Source organism: Centrocercus urophasianus, unplaced genomic scaffold, assembly GCF_019232065.1.
Source record: "Centrocercus urophasianus isolate 14NV4802_14NV808 unplaced genomic scaffold, USGS_Curo_1.0 seq_10, whole genome shotgun sequence".
Taxonomy (NCBI): Eukaryota; Metazoa; Chordata; class Aves; order Galliformes; family Phasianidae; genus Centrocercus; species Centrocercus urophasianus.
Window position 1 is genome coordinate 88664101 of NW_024884142.1, and position 16936 is coordinate 88681036.

The 16936-nt window shown below is 41.8% G+C and overlaps 1 protein-coding gene across 11 annotated transcripts in view; it reads left to right on the top strand.

Annotated features, from left to right (window-relative positions):
- The window catches only part of BMP2 (bone morphogenetic protein 2), a 237078-nt gene that overhangs the window by 46100 nt on the left and 174042 nt on the right, over window positions 1–16936 (top strand). For all 11 annotated transcript variants that reach the window (XM_042814420.1, XM_042814411.1, XM_042814442.1 and 8 more), the window contains one exon: window positions 12–238. The gene's annotated coding sequence lies outside the window, so the exon portion shown is untranslated. The remainder of the gene's footprint in view (window positions 1–11; window positions 239–16936) is intronic.

The window sequence follows — 16936 nt, forward strand, 5'->3', positions numbered from 1 at the left end:
TTGTTTTTCAGTTCCTTGTGAATAACTGAGCTGAGGGAAGAGAATGTAGAGGCTGATATCAATGTTCTGCTGTGCAAGGTGCTATGAGGCATGTTCTTCCTGTACTGCTGTAAGATTGCTGGAGATAATTCTGTAACCCATCCACCAGATCATTTTAAAAAGAAAATGCATTTACTGTACACTGGGGAAGCTGGATGAAGAAGAGATCTGGAAAAAGCCAGAAGACAATGAAGTCTGGGTAAGTTCTTGAGTCTAATATGAAGTTTTACAAGATGCAGGTATCAGGAAAAAAGGTGTTTTTTTTTTTCTTTCTTTTTTTTTCAGTCAGTATTGAGCAATACCTGCACTACAAAAGGCAGTGATGCTTTACTTCTGAAAAGTTGCAGAGTTAAAGTATGTTTTGGGGGCAGAGTGCTCATTTTCAGCTATCTCACAGGAGGCTGAGGAAATCAGTTTTGGAGAAGTGTGATTTGTCCTTCCAGAATAGTGAATGGGGAAGACTGTAATTGAGCAACAGCTGTTCTCTACTGTAGTTCTTATAGAAAATCATAGGAAGCCTCAGTTTGCATCCTCTACCTTCTTTATCAGTTTACATGCTAAAATCCCCAGCAGTCAATAATGGGGCTTACTAGAGGCAGTGCCTGTATCTTCACCTGTTGATTTAGTGTCAGCTCACTTAGTTCCAAGTTTGAACTCTCTTCCTTTAGGATCTATTCATGTCTGTAGTAAAGTCTCTTAGTGGATAAATGTGTATTTTGAAAGCATGGGAAGATAACGTGAGAAAAACAGAAAAATGTATATTATAGCTTTTCTAAATGTATTTCTTTTGGTACACTTTTTACAGATCCTTTTTACTTTTATTAGGCCAATGTTTTAAGTTACCACCAAGCAGACATAAGACTTGCTCTTTAGTCTCCTGGAATCGTTATTTCTTGTGTTTATGCTCCCCTTATCAAGCACAAGGCACGGAATAACCTTTTCTCTTGGTGGGTCTCTGTATATTCATCATGCTTTTATCTTAATTATGGGAAGAAAACTTGCTCAGTATCAAGCTTCAAACACTGTTTGGGCCACTTCAGTTCATGGATGCATGTGGTCTTCAAATTCATGTTACGTTCCAGCCAGCCGTACTTTAAATCATTATTGCATCCTCCCTTTAAGTGCCTAAGGATACAAAAGAATTGGTTGTTGTGGAGGTAGGTGAGCCAGCATGTTGCCTGATGCTTCCAAAAGTACTCGGAGCTCAGTTATTTTTCTGTGTTGTTCCTCTTGTGAATCTCTGTAACTACATGAAGCTTTGTGTAGTAGGCTGTGTGTGTGGTGGCAGTGTTTGCATACAGCTGGTGTGGGATCTGTTCTCCAGTCAGTGCTAGTGACCTGTGATCAACTTCAGTAGTGCGACTTTGTGCAATTGAAGCTAACAAAGGCAGAGCTTCTGTTAGCTGTAAGAAAGTCAGTTTTTTTTCCCCACTGTGACTATAATTGTAATGTAGTCTAAGCTATGTTAGCTGTTTGAGGTTGATGTTAATATGTTAGCATGAATGTGCAGTGCTGTGAGTGAGTGATCAGAGCTAATGCTGCGGTTTGTTACTGGTAGGTATGTGGACGAGTACCAAGTGAATACATGGCAGGAGAAAGTCGTGAATAGCAGAAGCATGACTTGCAGGTGAAGGGAAAATAGCATCTCTTTCTCATTGACATGCTCACTGCACCTGCTTTGGTCAAGAAAAGTTTAGACTGCAGTGATGCCACGGATCAAATACTTCCTTCCTCTCTGTAAACAAACTTTCCCAACAGAGTTGTGTCAGGCTGAGTCAAATGTGGATCCGGAGAACCACAGGGGGCAGGGTGTGGGAAATTGTCAACTCATTGCAAGCGTGGATTTTCCTCACTTCTTCTTAGATGCTTACTCACTTCAGCTTTTCTCAAGTCATGAGAGAGTTCCCTGAGTTTGGAAGGCAGGAGATGAATGCTGAATGTAGCCTTTGAGGTAAAAGTTGCATAAGACTTCTGTAAAATACTGACAGATGGCCTTGTAGGTATCTGGCACCTTTGGTCTTCATGAAGTCTTGAAGGTAAGATTGCTATGGATGCTTGCTATGCTGAGTTTAAAAAGGAGGAGGAAAAAAATATATATATATATATAAATTGCTTGTCTTGTTCTCTGTTTAGAAGAGTTCAAGCTTCTATTGCAGATCTGAACTGGGACCTGAAGTTGATGTGACTTGGGTTTCCTAGGGTGCAGAGCAGACAGCCATGATCCATAATGAATCAAGCTTGCTACCCCCTGGGCACAGGTGTTTCTGATGGGTTTAGAGTTGACTCTCTCTGACTGTCTGATGCTTGAAAAGCAGATGGTGATAGAGCACTGGCATGTCTAGCACAAAAGCTGAGTCATTGAACAGTGCTATTAGAATATCCTTGAATATAAGGAACAGTGAGGGGTGAGCGGGGGCAGTTGTTACGCAGAACAGATCAAGGATGACAAAGTCTGAAGTGGACCATAACAATGCATGTTTTCCCCAGGCAGCTGATTTAATGAGTCAGACCTGTGTCATACTGCTTTTAGCTGAAGCTGTGAAGATTTACAAAGCTTTAGTCACATGTAGGACTTTTTGGTGACTGAAAATGAGCTAATCCTTTAAGCCAACCATTCAGTCTTTTACCTCACACTCCCTTGCCTCTCAGCACCCCCTGCCAATTATAGATGGCCTGGTTTTCAAATGTGCTAGGTGTTGTCAGGCTTCCAGAAATTCTTGGTGTTGCCTTTTTTGTGCCTTAATGAAGTCAGGGCTGTGAAGAAATGGTGCCTAGTAAATGTGGATTGATTTTTCACAGTTTTGCCTTTAAAATACTTATCTGCGTGGTTAATGAAAACAAATACCTCCTTCTCCATCCTTAGAGTCTGGAGAACTACTGTAGAGTTGTTAAAGTTAAAAGTTACTGTGCCTGACTATGTGTACATAGATACTATAGGTTATGGGATAGAGCGTTGTATGAGATGTTGGCCAGAGGACTTAGTCTGCATTCCAACTGTGTTGTGTTTCTTGTAGGTTTCATATCAGCTTTTAACAGCTACAAGTCTGTACTAAATTATATGGCTTTTAGAGAATAGAACTAAAGCTAAAATGCTGATGTCAAGTTCAGAGCTTTAGCTGATAGGCTACAGTCTTTAGTACTTGTATACAAAACTAATACTTCAAGGCCTTTTGTTTGTAATGGCCGTTCAGTAACATGGCTATTTGCAGTAAAAATGGGCTGTATCCTACAGAGCTGTGTGTGGGATTGGTTTTCATGTGCTGGTTTGGAGGCTATGGCTTACCAAACAGATAACTTCCTTCCATCCTGCAGTTTTTGATTATAGTGTTCATTAATGTCTAAAAATTATTTTGAGATCCTAGGGTAAGCAAAACCATGCTGTATCATCCTGTGGTGTGCTGCTGGACTGTGTTGTCAATGTCCTGTCTCGTGTCTGCTGTTCTACTCTTAGCTCTAGGAGCAGGTGAAGAAACCGTTCCGAAGGCAAACACAGGAGTTGGTACTGCTCCTACCAAAGTGAAAACATGAAAGACTGGGTTCAAAATAATTGTTTGGTTGCATAGTTTTGTTATAACTGTTTTCTTTAGGATACTGTTGCTCAGTTGGAGTGACATTCTGAGATATTATTAGGAGCTGCATTAGGGCTGTTTGGATGAAGGCTTTTAAGATAAATAGGCTTACCTTTGTTTGACCTTTATTTTAAAATTGCTCATATTAATACTACCTTGAATCATTCTTCATTCTTTCTAAACACTAAATATTACAGCTGTACTTACAAGATCAGAATGAAATTGAACTTTATATGTCTATCCAGATTGAGTAAAGACTGTCTTTTGCCTCAAGGAGACCGGAGCTGCAACATGGGGACCTCAGTTGTCCTTGCTTCATTTGTACAAAGAAAAAAATGCCTGGAGGATGCGGAGTGGTTCAGCTGTAAATCAGGTTTCTGAGCCACAGGTGGTAGAGGCAGGGTTGTACGTGTGTTTCCTGGCTGCAGTGTGGGAGGTCTCATAGAGCTTCGGCTTCAGGTCATGCTTGTGGGAGCACTGCTGGCTCAGGCACCAGAGTCTCGTGATAAGATGCCAAGGAGCTCCTGTCCTGTGAGCTGCTCCTGTTTATTGCCTGGCCAAGTCTCTGGAGAGAGTAAAACTGTACCAACTCAGCCTCTTCTTGGGGCCACAGAGATGCGCTCACTTGGCTGGCTTAGGCTCACAGGCCGTCACTGGAGGATTTCAAGTCACGAGACTTCTCCCTGGGCCATACTACTTGGCATGGAATAGTGCTTCTGTGAAAGGGAGCTGTGCAACTTGGGCAAATAATTCCTGATGAAGGCATTGTGAATACCATGTTGCTTGACTTGGTTTTCCCATCTAAATGTGCAACTTTTTTTTTTAATACTAAACCCGGACTTCAAAAATAGGAGGTTTAATTAAGATTTACTTTTCTGTATTCTGGCATCTAAATAAGCATTGGGATTTTGCAGAGGGCTGAGCAACATACAGGTTATGATTGACCCTTGAAAACATGTTTTAGTTAAAACTCTTTGAAATTCATACCATGGCTTCTTTCACCTGAGGAGGAAGATACATATGTATAATATATATAACCCCATCCTCCCAGTCTGTCTGAATTACCAACTCATTGATTTCACTGTTACCCTTGTGTTAATTCATGTTTCTCAGAGCTTCATCTGGGAGAGCAAGCTAGACTTAAAGAGCAGTAGAGAAAATTTGAAAAGATAATTCAAGCATGTTTAAAACTAAAGAGCAAGAAGTGTATTGCTTATTTAAAAACTGATTAAGAAAATATCTCACTGGGGGTATGGCTCTCTTAAAAACTGGCAAAGTTTTCAAACCTTTCAAACCTTGCTGCTTTCAATATTTCTTTCAAAGGGAATCACCTTTGAAGATGACTAAAGCAGAGATTGTCATGATGGCTGGGTTACTTGCATCTCTTCTGTTTTCTGGCCCTAACCCAAAGTTTACTTTCTTGCCTGTGCTTGTGCTTGGGGTTGGACCAGTTATTATTTTTATTCCAGGTGACAGAAGAAAACTGATTTCTTTGTAAGATCAAGTGAGTGTTGGATAATTGAATTTCCAAACAGAGAGCTATGGTACAGTGTGTAACCACATTCTTAAAACTTGGCCCTTATTCAGTTTCTCTCTGCAGGTAGAGCGGGTACTGATTGAAAAGAAACTCTGTGATGGTGAACTGCTCTCTTGGACACGTGCACCAGTCATGCTTGTACACAGTCTCATTTCATCACTCGTTCCAGCCCGAGTTCTGCTTTTCATATTGCCTGTAGCCAAATCTCATCCTCTCTCTCTCGTGCTGATCGTTCTTAGTACCTGAAGAAATGCAAATATTGCAGTTTGTTATAGGTAAATGCTAAGGGAGGTCCAAATGTCCCAGTTCAGCTGCTGAAAATGATTGGCCCTGTTGGCCTCAGCTGCCCTGCTAACCTGGACACTAAACAGCACTGACCCCTGTTGTACTGCTAGTGGGATACACGCTAGCTGTGGGTTGGTTGGGGTGGTACATTCATGTGGAGTTTCTCTCCTTGTCGGCAACAGTCAGTGGGAAAACAGCTGTGTGCTGACTCTTCCCCCGTCTTGCAGATCCACAGAACTTGACTCAGTTTGTTGAACTGGCTTTTTTCTCCCCCTTTCGTAGAAAGTCCAGGAAGGTTTTTCACACTGATTGGAGCTCAACTCTAAATTAACTTTTCTTCTAAATACGTGCCTTACAGCGTTGTGTTGTATGGGTTGGAGCATTCATATGGTGTACGTATTTTAAATATGGGGGGGCTCTTTGGTAGGAGGTTGGTGCCATATCTCCACTAATATTCTGTGCTCAACATGAGAAAGTGTGATTGGATCAAGTGAGTACTGGTTGTGGTGCAGCACTGTATGTGTGCCTTGCCTAGGGAACTGAGGTTTGTAGAAAGCAAGGAGAACAGTGGAGAGTCATACTACAGCCATGCTTCCCAGCAGAAAGGTTGCTATAAGAGTCAAAGTAATTTGTCGGTGGAAAAGCTAGGTGTCTGTATTTCTGTGGCCATATAAAAATGCATGCACTCTGACAAGCCAGAAACAAACTGTTAAACCTTTGACTTGGGGGGAGCAGGGACTGACTACTTGATGACTAAAGAATTTCGATGAGTTGTTTTTTTTTCTTTTTAAATTTCTGCCAAATTTGCTGCTCAGGGCTGAATATGCTTGGAATTGTCTCCTCTGTGGAGGATGGAAGAACTGAGGGTGAGCCGGTGACTTTTTCTGTTCTAATGGAGGCTTTTAGGAATTAAAGTCACTTTGGATAAGCATCAAAATATGTTCATGTGAATTATTGTGACACTGCACTTGGTTGCTTATCTGTACTTCAAAAAAAATCTCCAAAGCAACTTAACAGCAGCAAGGATAAATAAGGAAAACCGTGAAAGAATCCTGTACAATTCATGCTCTTCTGTCATACAGAAAAACTTCTCAAGCTGAGGAAAGCACCACCTGCCTCGCTGGGCTCTGACCAGTAGATGCCACTGCAGGCTTAGTAACAGGGGGCACCGCGGTGGGGAACGTAACTGCAGCGTGGAGAGAGCTGAGGTCAGCATGCGAAGGGGACATCAAATGGCTGCCTTGGTCGTGTTCGCTGATGATGGCACGTGCCATGCCACTTGATGCTAAAGGAGTGCGGGACAGGCTTGGGGTAAAACAGCCTTAGGTATATGTGTGTGCGATTAATTCTTAAGGCAGATAGCATGCTTCCTATATTTTGGATTCTGTAGAAAGTTTGCTTGTCCTGTTCGGGTTTCCTGCTTGCACTTGCCCTCTGCTGGAAGTGAAATCCATGATGGTATGTCTGCTTCCCCCCCACCAGAGGAGTACAAATGATAATAATGCTTTGCAGGTAACTACAGCTTTGCGCTCAGCAAGCACAGAATGTTTCTACTTGACGTGACGTTCGGGATTTGATAAACACTGGCTGGTACATGTTTGTGAAATAACGTGAGCTGAGGAAGTAAAACATGCATGGGGAGAAGAACCTTATTCTTCAGAAACCTACAGAACTCTATTTAGCTTTTTTTAAAAATGGAATTGTATTAGGGAGAAAAGATCTGACATAGAAACATTTAATTGAAAGTAGGTTATAAACAATAATATTTTTGCATACTTGTTTGCTTTGCTTATCTTTAAAGAAAAACAAATAGTGGAAGCTGCATGACTTTTGTCGTAGCTTCATTTTACATATGAATGTACGTGTATAAAATCCACTTGACTGTGAAATTTGTATGGGCCATTATCTATTTAAAAAGTATATCTGTAGTTGAAATGTAGAACTTTCTGCTGCTGCAAAACCTATCCCCAGGACAGACCTTTGGTTGCTGGGAGAAGGCCATGCAGTGAGGATAATAAGAACCAGTGCAGCTGCATATTACAGATGGCAGGAGAACTTGAGGGCTGAAAGATGTGGGTGCAGGAAGGATGTGGTGGTGTCACATCTATGTCATATGTGCTGTTGTGTGGAGTTCATTAAGGGCTATTACAAGCTTGCAAATGCTAGTCTAGCAATCCAAAGTAATTCTATTGCTGTAAATGGAAAGTACCTCCTTCCTGTTGTGTCCTGTCACCCATCCATGCAGGGATGTGCCGAGCTTTTCTGGCTGCTCTTAGAGGTGCTGTGAGCACCTGTAGCTGGTGTTTGGGTAGACCTTGAGGAGGACACCATCAATGGATGCACTTTTCCTTGCATGAGCTCCTCCTGATACAAAGTTTATTTTTCTGAAGGGTATGATCAAGGTATTTGGGGTCAGTTTTGTGAAGCACTCCAGCAAATACTTAATGATATGAACTGTCCCATTGAAAGTGTTCTGTTGTACTTTGACCTGATAGGAACTCTTTGCTGTAAATTCACTAATCAAACCATGAGTTTTTGCTGGGCTGGCACTGCAATTCACGCTGTGCAGATCTGTCCTGATTTGATAAAGATAAGCTGATCTTAATAAATACGTTAACTTTTCAAGTGATTGGGAAAGCACCTGTTATAAAGCCCTGAAGATCTCAAATCATGAATTGCATCCTTCCAAAAATTAACTTGCACACCATTATCCTGGCTGTAACAAAACTAGGCAGAGCTAGTTTGTTATTTGGTTTGCTTGCTTATTTGACATGTTGAGCCCTTGTTATGCATTCAGGTGATATTGTTAGTCTTTATTGCCTAGCTGAACAGCCAAATGGATAGGAGACATACCTGGGAGAAGTGAAAGGTGAGATTCCTGAGTAATTGCATAAATATAACAACAGTGATCTGAGAAAATATCTGAAGATTGGGTCAGAAGTTGTGGTAGCCTTTCAAGGATTTGATTAAACTGAAATGGAGTTAGGATCTTCTTTCCTTTAAAAAGAAGCATGAGCACATGTGAAAAAGAAAGAATGAAAGCAATTTGAATGAAGTGGTTTTTTTTTTCCTTTGTCTCTGTTTGTGGGTTCTTCTAAACTGATTACGCTAATGTGGTGGTTTCTGTGATTTAATTATGTCTGCACTCAATGTGAACAAGTTAATTAAAAGTCACCTTTTGTTAGTTGAAATGTATTAGCTTTGCCTGCATGGAACTTCATGGCTTTTGTTTGCTCCTCTTTTTGTGGATTGGTGTTCAGTGCAGCTGTGCTTTCTATTGCATAACAATATAACTGGCTTTATAGCTCTTCCTTTCTATGGGCTGGTCTAAATTACCGCCAGTGATTTGCAAACGTAGATCAGTAGTGTAAAAACACAAGTCTCGTTTGTATATTAAAGCTTGCTCCGAAGGGCCAATCAGCTTTGCTTTTAGTCCCTTCAGCAGGTTGTTGCTGGCTCTTGATGTCAGAAGGTTGAATGTGTGTGCAGGAAAGTTGCTGGGCTTTCAAACGTGGTCCCTGTAGCCCGGGTTTGGAAATCGCGTTTCGTTTATAACCAGAAAGGTTTTTATTTTAGAAAGCTCTTGGGAGATGAGCTTAACCTTGGGCTACAGTAATGTCAGGACTGAACAGGGCAGGGCATAGTTTGTATTTAGGTTGGCAGGAGCCAGTCCTTCAGAGCTGCATGACTCAGTAGCTGACACACTTCCTTCGGGGTATGAATGCTGCAGCATGTTGGTAGGAGGTGCTGCACTGCTCCATGAGTCATTAAAACCAAAGCATTGAACTTTTCCTGGTCGTTACAGATCACTTGGCTCCCTTAGCAAGAGCATGGCTTTGCCTGGCTGTTCTGACTAACCCTTGTCTGCAGTATACTTCTGCCCCATCTAGTCTACTCCCTGGCAATTTGGTTTCATTGGTTTCTCCTTGCATTTTTGCTGCAGTGCTGCAGCTTTGTTGATTTGGTATAAAATAGCCTATCCTTGATATTTCTGAGCACATCCATGTATTTCTACATCTTTGAATCTAGAAGGCTAAATCCTCTGGTAATATAAACTGGGTAATTCCCTTTGATTGTTAGTGTACAGAAACAGGCCAGGAATCTTGGATTTCTTTTCCATTCATAGAGAAGATCCTTGGAGTGACATCCATAGACCTGGAACAGAAATATTTCTTGTCCATTTCAGAAGCCAGTACCAGCTTCTTTTTTCCTGAAGTAGGGCTTTGCAGTTTCTTGTGGACCTGCTCGATCCTGTGGTAGCAGCACATGCGTATGTTTCCTTGTGTATCTGTTGCACTGTGATCTCCTCTTAAAGTCCCAGTGAAAGACAGCTGGTGTCCTACCTAAGAGGAGAATGAAATGTTTGTGACATAGCCAGCAGCTGTGTATCAAGGCTGCCATGACTTGGAGATGGCTTAGCAGCTTAATGCTGAAATACTATTTGTACAAAACTACTATAAGCTTAGCTAGAGATGTTTGTGATCAATTGGGTTTTCCTTGTTTTAGAGACTGGATGAGGATGGAAGAGGAAAATGCAGAAATGGCTGATGCTCTCAGGACTCTGGAGAGCTTTCTGTATTTGTCCATTTTAACTTGATGTGGATTCTTTGTAGGTCGTGGATGTTCTCTGCAGCAAAACTCATGTGTTAATCCTGAAGCTTTTCAATGAGAATTTCTTACTCACTGCATGTAGCAACTTGTCAGCTATGACCTGTGTTTGATCTAGAGTTGTTTTAGGAATATCCAAGCATAAGGGAAGCTTCTGATCTTTGGGCAGGAGTAGAGGCTCCATTTCTAAGTCAGTGTTCAGTACTCTTTATGAATGTCTTACTTTGTTCTATCCATATATATTGTGTTACATTCCCAAGAGCTCTAGTTCTATGCAGACTGACACCTTAGCTTATTGAGCTGGTGGCCCATTTTGCTTGGTGTGTGAGGTAAGGGTCTTAGGCAAGTTTCCAGTCCAGAGATGAAGAGGAACTTTTATTTTATGAACTGTTTTTTCAACTTTAATAATAAAAAAACAAAACCCCCAACATGAAAAAGCAACCTCCCTACTCCCCTGCCATAGATGCAAAGGAGGTACCTACATGGATAAAGTACACTGTGGTGCTTTAGCTCCCCTCTTATTTTTCTGGAAAGCAAGGTGACTGTCATTCCAGTGCTTGAAATCTTTTGGCATATCAAAATGATTCTTCACGTGTTTTGAGAAGCTGCTTGGTAGCCATCTAGTATATAAACACTTAATCAGAGTTTTTAAGGCCTCAGTTACATTTCTAGGATGAGGAGTTAACAGTTAATAAATCTTAGATAGCGACAGAAGTCTTATCTTAACCCACTTACTAATTCAGTACCTGGAAAACTCAAATGACTCAGAATCAGTATTGCTTTTAAGTGGATACTTGCAATAATATTTGTACCTCACATACTGATACCATGCTGTGCTTGTTCTGTCCTCCCTTTTAAGGACCTGATCCAAAACCAATTTTGAAATAAGTGGAAAGTCTTCCATTGATGTTGTGTTTTAGAACAGATCCTAGAAGAAACTGCAGAGGAAGCGATAACATAGTGGTGGGTCATGTGTCTTGTGTCTGCAGTACTGGGGAACTGATGTCATGTTTATTAGAAGCCAAGATCAGAGTTCACAGGCTCAGGAAATGTCTGCAGAGTTTAGGAATGGTTTGTAACTTCTATCCCAATGACAGGTTTATTTGGCACTTTTTGATAAGTGGCCTGTTTGAAATTTCCTCTCCGAGTAAGCAATTTGTAATTCCCACTTGAAAGGGCTACTGTGGGGGATGGTGATGGGGCCATATTTGAAAACCATTTATGGTTACTAACATCCTGGCATCTGTCATCCAGGAGTTTTGTGCCTTTATGGTTTTGATCTGTCCAAAATGACTTCTTTATATAGAAACTGAAAAAACTCTTTTTTTGTGTGTGTGTGTGTCCTGAGAGAGGATAACAAATATTTGCAGTCCCTTAAAGCATATAAATAGAAAGGTAAAGGATCATTAGAAACAGCTCTGCTTTTATTTTCTATGAAACTTGCTCACTTTATTTTGTATGAGACAAGGAGATCAAACTTACAGCATGGTTTTCTGTTCCTCCCCAAGATAGTGTCATCGTGATGCTTAAAATCTTCCAATTCTGAAGCATTGCACTGATTCACAATCCTCTTATCCTAAGCCCAGTTTTCTTAAGTAACAAAGTAGTCATTTTGCAGGTGTTGGAGGTTCCTTTCACTGGTTTCTTCCATTGGCTGCTGAAGAAAGTTGGAAAAACCTTTGCAGTGGTGCTGCTGTAAATGCAGTACTCCAAGGGTATCAAGGAAACAAAATTTACTGGGAGAGGTAATGGCTTTTTCTTAGACCAGCTTGCATTGCTGGGAAGAAAGAGCAAACAAATGTAGAATTTCAAGGGATGTGACAAAGTGAGCCTGAACCCAAAAGTCTTCTTAGTCATTCTAAATATGGTTGGAGTTTTTAAAATCTCTCCTGATTTCAACAGAATTGTTAAGCTCCATGAATGGCAAAAGCGTGTGGTGTGCTGTTAAGATTACAGATGAATCCTGTAACTAACTAGAATGAAAAAACACTGCTTATTTTCTCTTATGATGGCAATTAGGATACAAGAGGTTTGTTTAACATATGATAGGTGTGACTGCGCTTTTGAGGCATAAAAGGAGTATAAGGGACAACAATCAGCTGTTTGCTAAGGATGGAAACAGACGCTTTCCAGAAGCAGTCTAGTATGGTAGATATGAACTTGGTCACACTGGTCTTCATGTTAAGAATTGAGCAGGTGTTTAGGGAAGTGTTACTGAAACACATGCTCCTCATAATCAGCATTTAGGGGCATGGTGGAGCCCAACAAATTAACTGTCAGCTCCTTGAGGATTAACTGGAGTTGTGTTGTTACTAGAGCTCTGGGGGATAACCTGGATCAGAAAGGGCTCTCTTGGAACCTGGATGCTCTGAAAATTGAGTCTTTAGTGTGTGTTAACTCCTGTAAATAAATCTTGCATTCCCCAGTTGCTTGCTGTGTATTCAACGGGTATATAGATGTTTAATTAACAGGTATACAGAGAACTTAGGCTGGTCTTTAAAGAGCATATAGCTGGAAAGATTATCACGTTGAAAAGGGATAATCAGAAATGAATGAAAAAGCTTACCTGTGTCCTGGGCCGGTGGAAAAAGACTGTAAGAGGAGCGATCTCCAGATTGCTCAGTCAGCCCTTAAATGGGGTCTAAGAGAGGTGCAGCCAGGCTCCACCCCTTCTGGTCACACAGCTGAATTGTCTTCACCTTGCTCCCGTGGCTGACTCATTGCTTGTCTCAGGTGATCAATCGGAGGTTCAGGCTGTGACTCAGTAGTTCCTGTATGCAAGCGTGTGGGAACTGTTTAATCAGCCTGAACCTCTGATTTTTTTTTTTTTTTTTTTTTTTCCTGTGGTAGGGTCTAGTCAGACACACGTTTACTCTTCTGATGGTTCCAAGTTTCAATAGATGGAGGAGACATCATTTTCCTGAAGGCATACAGAGGACTAGTGGTAAGGCTGAGGGGAACAGCTGGATCTCACTTCCAAGTTGCTCACTTCCAAGTCTCATTCTGAGGCATACAGTTATATAGTCTGATCTTTAATCATATTCAATCTTATTTTGTCATCACTATTTTGTGTCAAATATACCCTGACCTCTGTCCTCATTTAGGGGAAACTGAGGGTATCCAAATAGGACTTCATCACAATGTTGATTGATTTGTCTTCTATTTTTGACTTCCCTTTAAAACAATTTAATGACTTATTCGTGATCATGTCCCTTCAGTCATGGAAGATGTAATTCAGTCAGTGTTATAAATTGGGTCCGATTCTTACCAGCAGAGGACACTGCTGCTCAAGAAATTTGGCTTTGCAGTCTAAATCCCCAGAAACATAAGTGGATGAGAAAAGTGGGAGAAAGATTTAGGAAAAGCATAAAGCATAAATCTTAGCCACCCAGCTGCACTAATTACTAAGATGGAGCTGATAGCAGTAGCCGTATTTTGTTAGGAGCTGGCTTGTGGAGTGGCCAGATTGAGAAGAGTGGAGAAGACTTCCTATCAAGTGGCAGCAAGGTACTATAGGGTAGGTGATGCAGGCCTGGCTGTTTTCTGCGTGTATGCATGCAGTGGTTGAGGATGGGGTGGCCTTACCTCCTTTATTTGAGCACTTCTGCGGATAACCTGTGCTGATGTTGTAGAGGACAGCCCTGATGTATGTGTTCTGCAAGCAGCTGATAAAGGCTACTTAGGAAAGTTTACAGAAGAATAAATGCGCAGTCAATTTGTGGGGAGGAAGGGGGTGTAACAAAATTTGACTGGGCTGTGGCAGCCGAAGTAAAATTGGAGAGGTTTTTGCCCTCTGCTCAAGATAAAGGAGACAATAGGGGCAAACAAATTTTGGCAAGAATTGAAATTAAGGAGGAATTTAAAACTGATGGCTTTCAAGAAAGATGAATTAATATGTACCTTGTCTGAGGCTACTGCCCAATGGCAGCACTGCACAAATGCTGCCACAAAGTTCAGAAAGTCTGCATTTGTTCAGCCATTCACCTATATGTGGTGTGGAGGCACAATCTAAGGAACATTTAAAGAGAATCAGCCTTTTAATGTGAAGAAATCCTCCTTTTTTGGGCCAGCAGCAGAAATGGGAGTCCTGATAGACTGAGTAGCTTTAAGTCATGCATCCGGTAGTGTGGGAGCTCCAAAGTGTTGATGAGCCTGGAGGGTAGCCCTTCATGATGTTCAGGTAGCTGTGCTCTGAACTGGTAACATCTGACCGGTGAAGTGTCTTCTCTAGGAGGTGGTTCACTTCAATTTGGGAAGCACTTAAAGGGCATAAGTCTCTTATTTCTCAAAAGTAAAGCAACTCCTTAGAACCTCAAGCCACTTCTGAGGGTAAACATGGAGCAACTTATATATAATATATGTACACACATTTCTGTGTCAGATGCTATTTAGTCAGACTGTCCCTGTGCTGCCATCTGTTGTACAGCAACAACATGTAACGGGATATTGGTGGGAAGGTTCAACCTCTGCTGCCGTACCATCACTGCACCTGACACTGTGGGCCAACATTACAAAAGAAGAGGTGTTACCTTCAGAGCAGCCCTTCTGTGTGGTTATATAAGTTTTTGTTGTTGTTCACCTTATTTTCTAAAAATTACACTGAAAATGACAAATACTTGGTGTTTTGTACATTTCTAATGCACGCTGTAGTTGAAGAATTCTTTGAGTTGCTCTTAAGTTGCAAAGTTATGATGGGGGAAGGATTTAAGCTGACTTCAGTTGAAATGCTTAACTTCTGAGACTGTGTTGGACTAACAGTGAGAACTGAGCTCTCTGATTGTGTGCCAAGGAGCATACTCCTCGTGCTGCTTCTCTCTCAGCACTTCTAATGCCTACCATCCACTGTTACTTTATGATGAGTACTCAAATGCAAGCACACCCTGCTGCCACTGCAGCTCCTGAACTGTGGCCTCCTGTCCCATGTGTGCAAACAGAGCTTTTCTTTGGTACATTTGGAAAGTAGATTTGCGTCAGTGCTGTTGAAAAGGATTACAGGGGGACTGGGAAGTATTCAACAGGCCTTGCTCTATCCAGCTTTAGTTGTGCCATACTTGTGTTAGCTGAGGATGTGACTTAAGGTTTTGATTTCAGTTGCTGGTGAAGTCAGGAAACCTACATTTCTCGGCTGTAATGCTACTTTGTTTGTTTTTCTCCTCAATTTGCATGAAATCTGCTTTTAAATGAGGAGTGTAGCTGACACGCACAAACCTGATGATGCTCAAGGAATAAAGAAGGCAGTCAAGATTCCTTAAAGCCAAGAACTGGCAGTTGCTGCTTTCTGACTTTTAAGGTGGGAGCTGCTGGGTTCATGACTTCATGCGTTCTACGGGTAGCAGGGCTGATCTGTCTCTTGAGCAGCACCCTGTTGACTTCCACGAGATCTCAGGTGACTAGGGACAAGTTTGGGTCTTGGTGGATGAAAAGCTGGACATGAGCCAGCAGTGTGTGCTTGCAGCCCAGAAGGCTGACGTTATCCCGGGCTGTGTCAAAAGAGGGGTGGCCGGGGGGGGCGGAGGGGGATTGTCCCTCTTTGTTCTGACCTTTTGAGACCCCATCTGGAGTACTGAGTCCAAGGCCTCCACGCACGAGAAATCTGTGGGAGCTCTTGGAGCAGAACCGGAGGAGTATCACAAAAATCATCAAAAGGTTGCAGCATCTCTCCTATGAAGACAGGTTGAGAGAGCTGGGCTTCCTCAATCTGGAGGAGAGGAGACCTCACTGCGACCTTTCAGTACTTGAAGGGAGCTTATGAATGGGAGGGTGACTGACTTTCTACGTGATCTGATAGTAATAGGACAAGGGGGAATAGCTTTAAAATAAAGGAGGGGAAATTAAGGTTAGATGTTGGAGGAAGTTCTTTACTCAGAGGGTGGTGAGGCTCTGGTGCAGCTGCCCAGAGCTGTGATGTGCGATCCCTGGAGGTGCTCCAGGCCAGGTTGGATGAGGTCCTGGGCAGCCTGAGCTGGTGGGGGGCAGCCCTGCCCATGGCTGGGGGTTGAAGCTTGGAGATCTTTAAGGTCTCTTCGAACTTAAGTGATTCTGTTAAGTTTAAGAGGTTGAAAAAGATGTTATAATTCAGTGATGACGAATCAAAAATCCAAGGATTCATTTTCTTAGTGAATTTTATTATGTCACAAAAATTGAGTTGTGGTGAGGGTGTATTTGCCCTGTTCACTAGAAACAGGTAGGAGACACTCTGGTTGTTGATAGAACCAAAGAGCCTGGCTTATGTATGACTGATGGATAGGTACTTAGGTACTTATGCCCTGAGTAAGCAAGTACTAGCTAGGCTGTATTTCAGATATCTAAAAACAGCTGCAGAGGAGGCAGGAAAAATATTCACTCCTTTCATATTTCTGGGTGTGTATCTCAAGACAGTGGCTCATAACTGAATGATTGTTTATTTTCTTTAGCTTTCTCTTGTAGGTTTATGTAGTCTTTTTGTGTGAGACTTGCACATGTGGCCCTTCTGTCCTGCTCTCCTATCACACACAGCAGCACGTACTGGCAGCACATACATTTGAAGCATCTCAGCTTTCCTCAGAATTCCCCAGCTGCTGCATCCTCCAGCCAGCAACATCTGGCATTTGTTAGTGCAAGCTATGCCATCATAGATCTTGAGCTCTCCCCTAATATTGTCTTGTGCTACAGCTATGTCCTATTGTGTGATTTTGCTTGCAGGGTGCACTACTGATATGGTCCAAGGTGCTGGATCCTAATGCAAAAAGCTCAATGCCTACTTTTGCTGTTACATTTGTTTTGGATGTGAAGTAAACCAGCCAAATGGAAGCTTAAGAAAACAATCTCAGTGTTTTGGAGTTCTTTCTCATAAATTTAAGTTATGTAAAACTGTAGAGGTTGGGTCCTTAAAATGGCAGATGGCAAAACTTGAAATGGA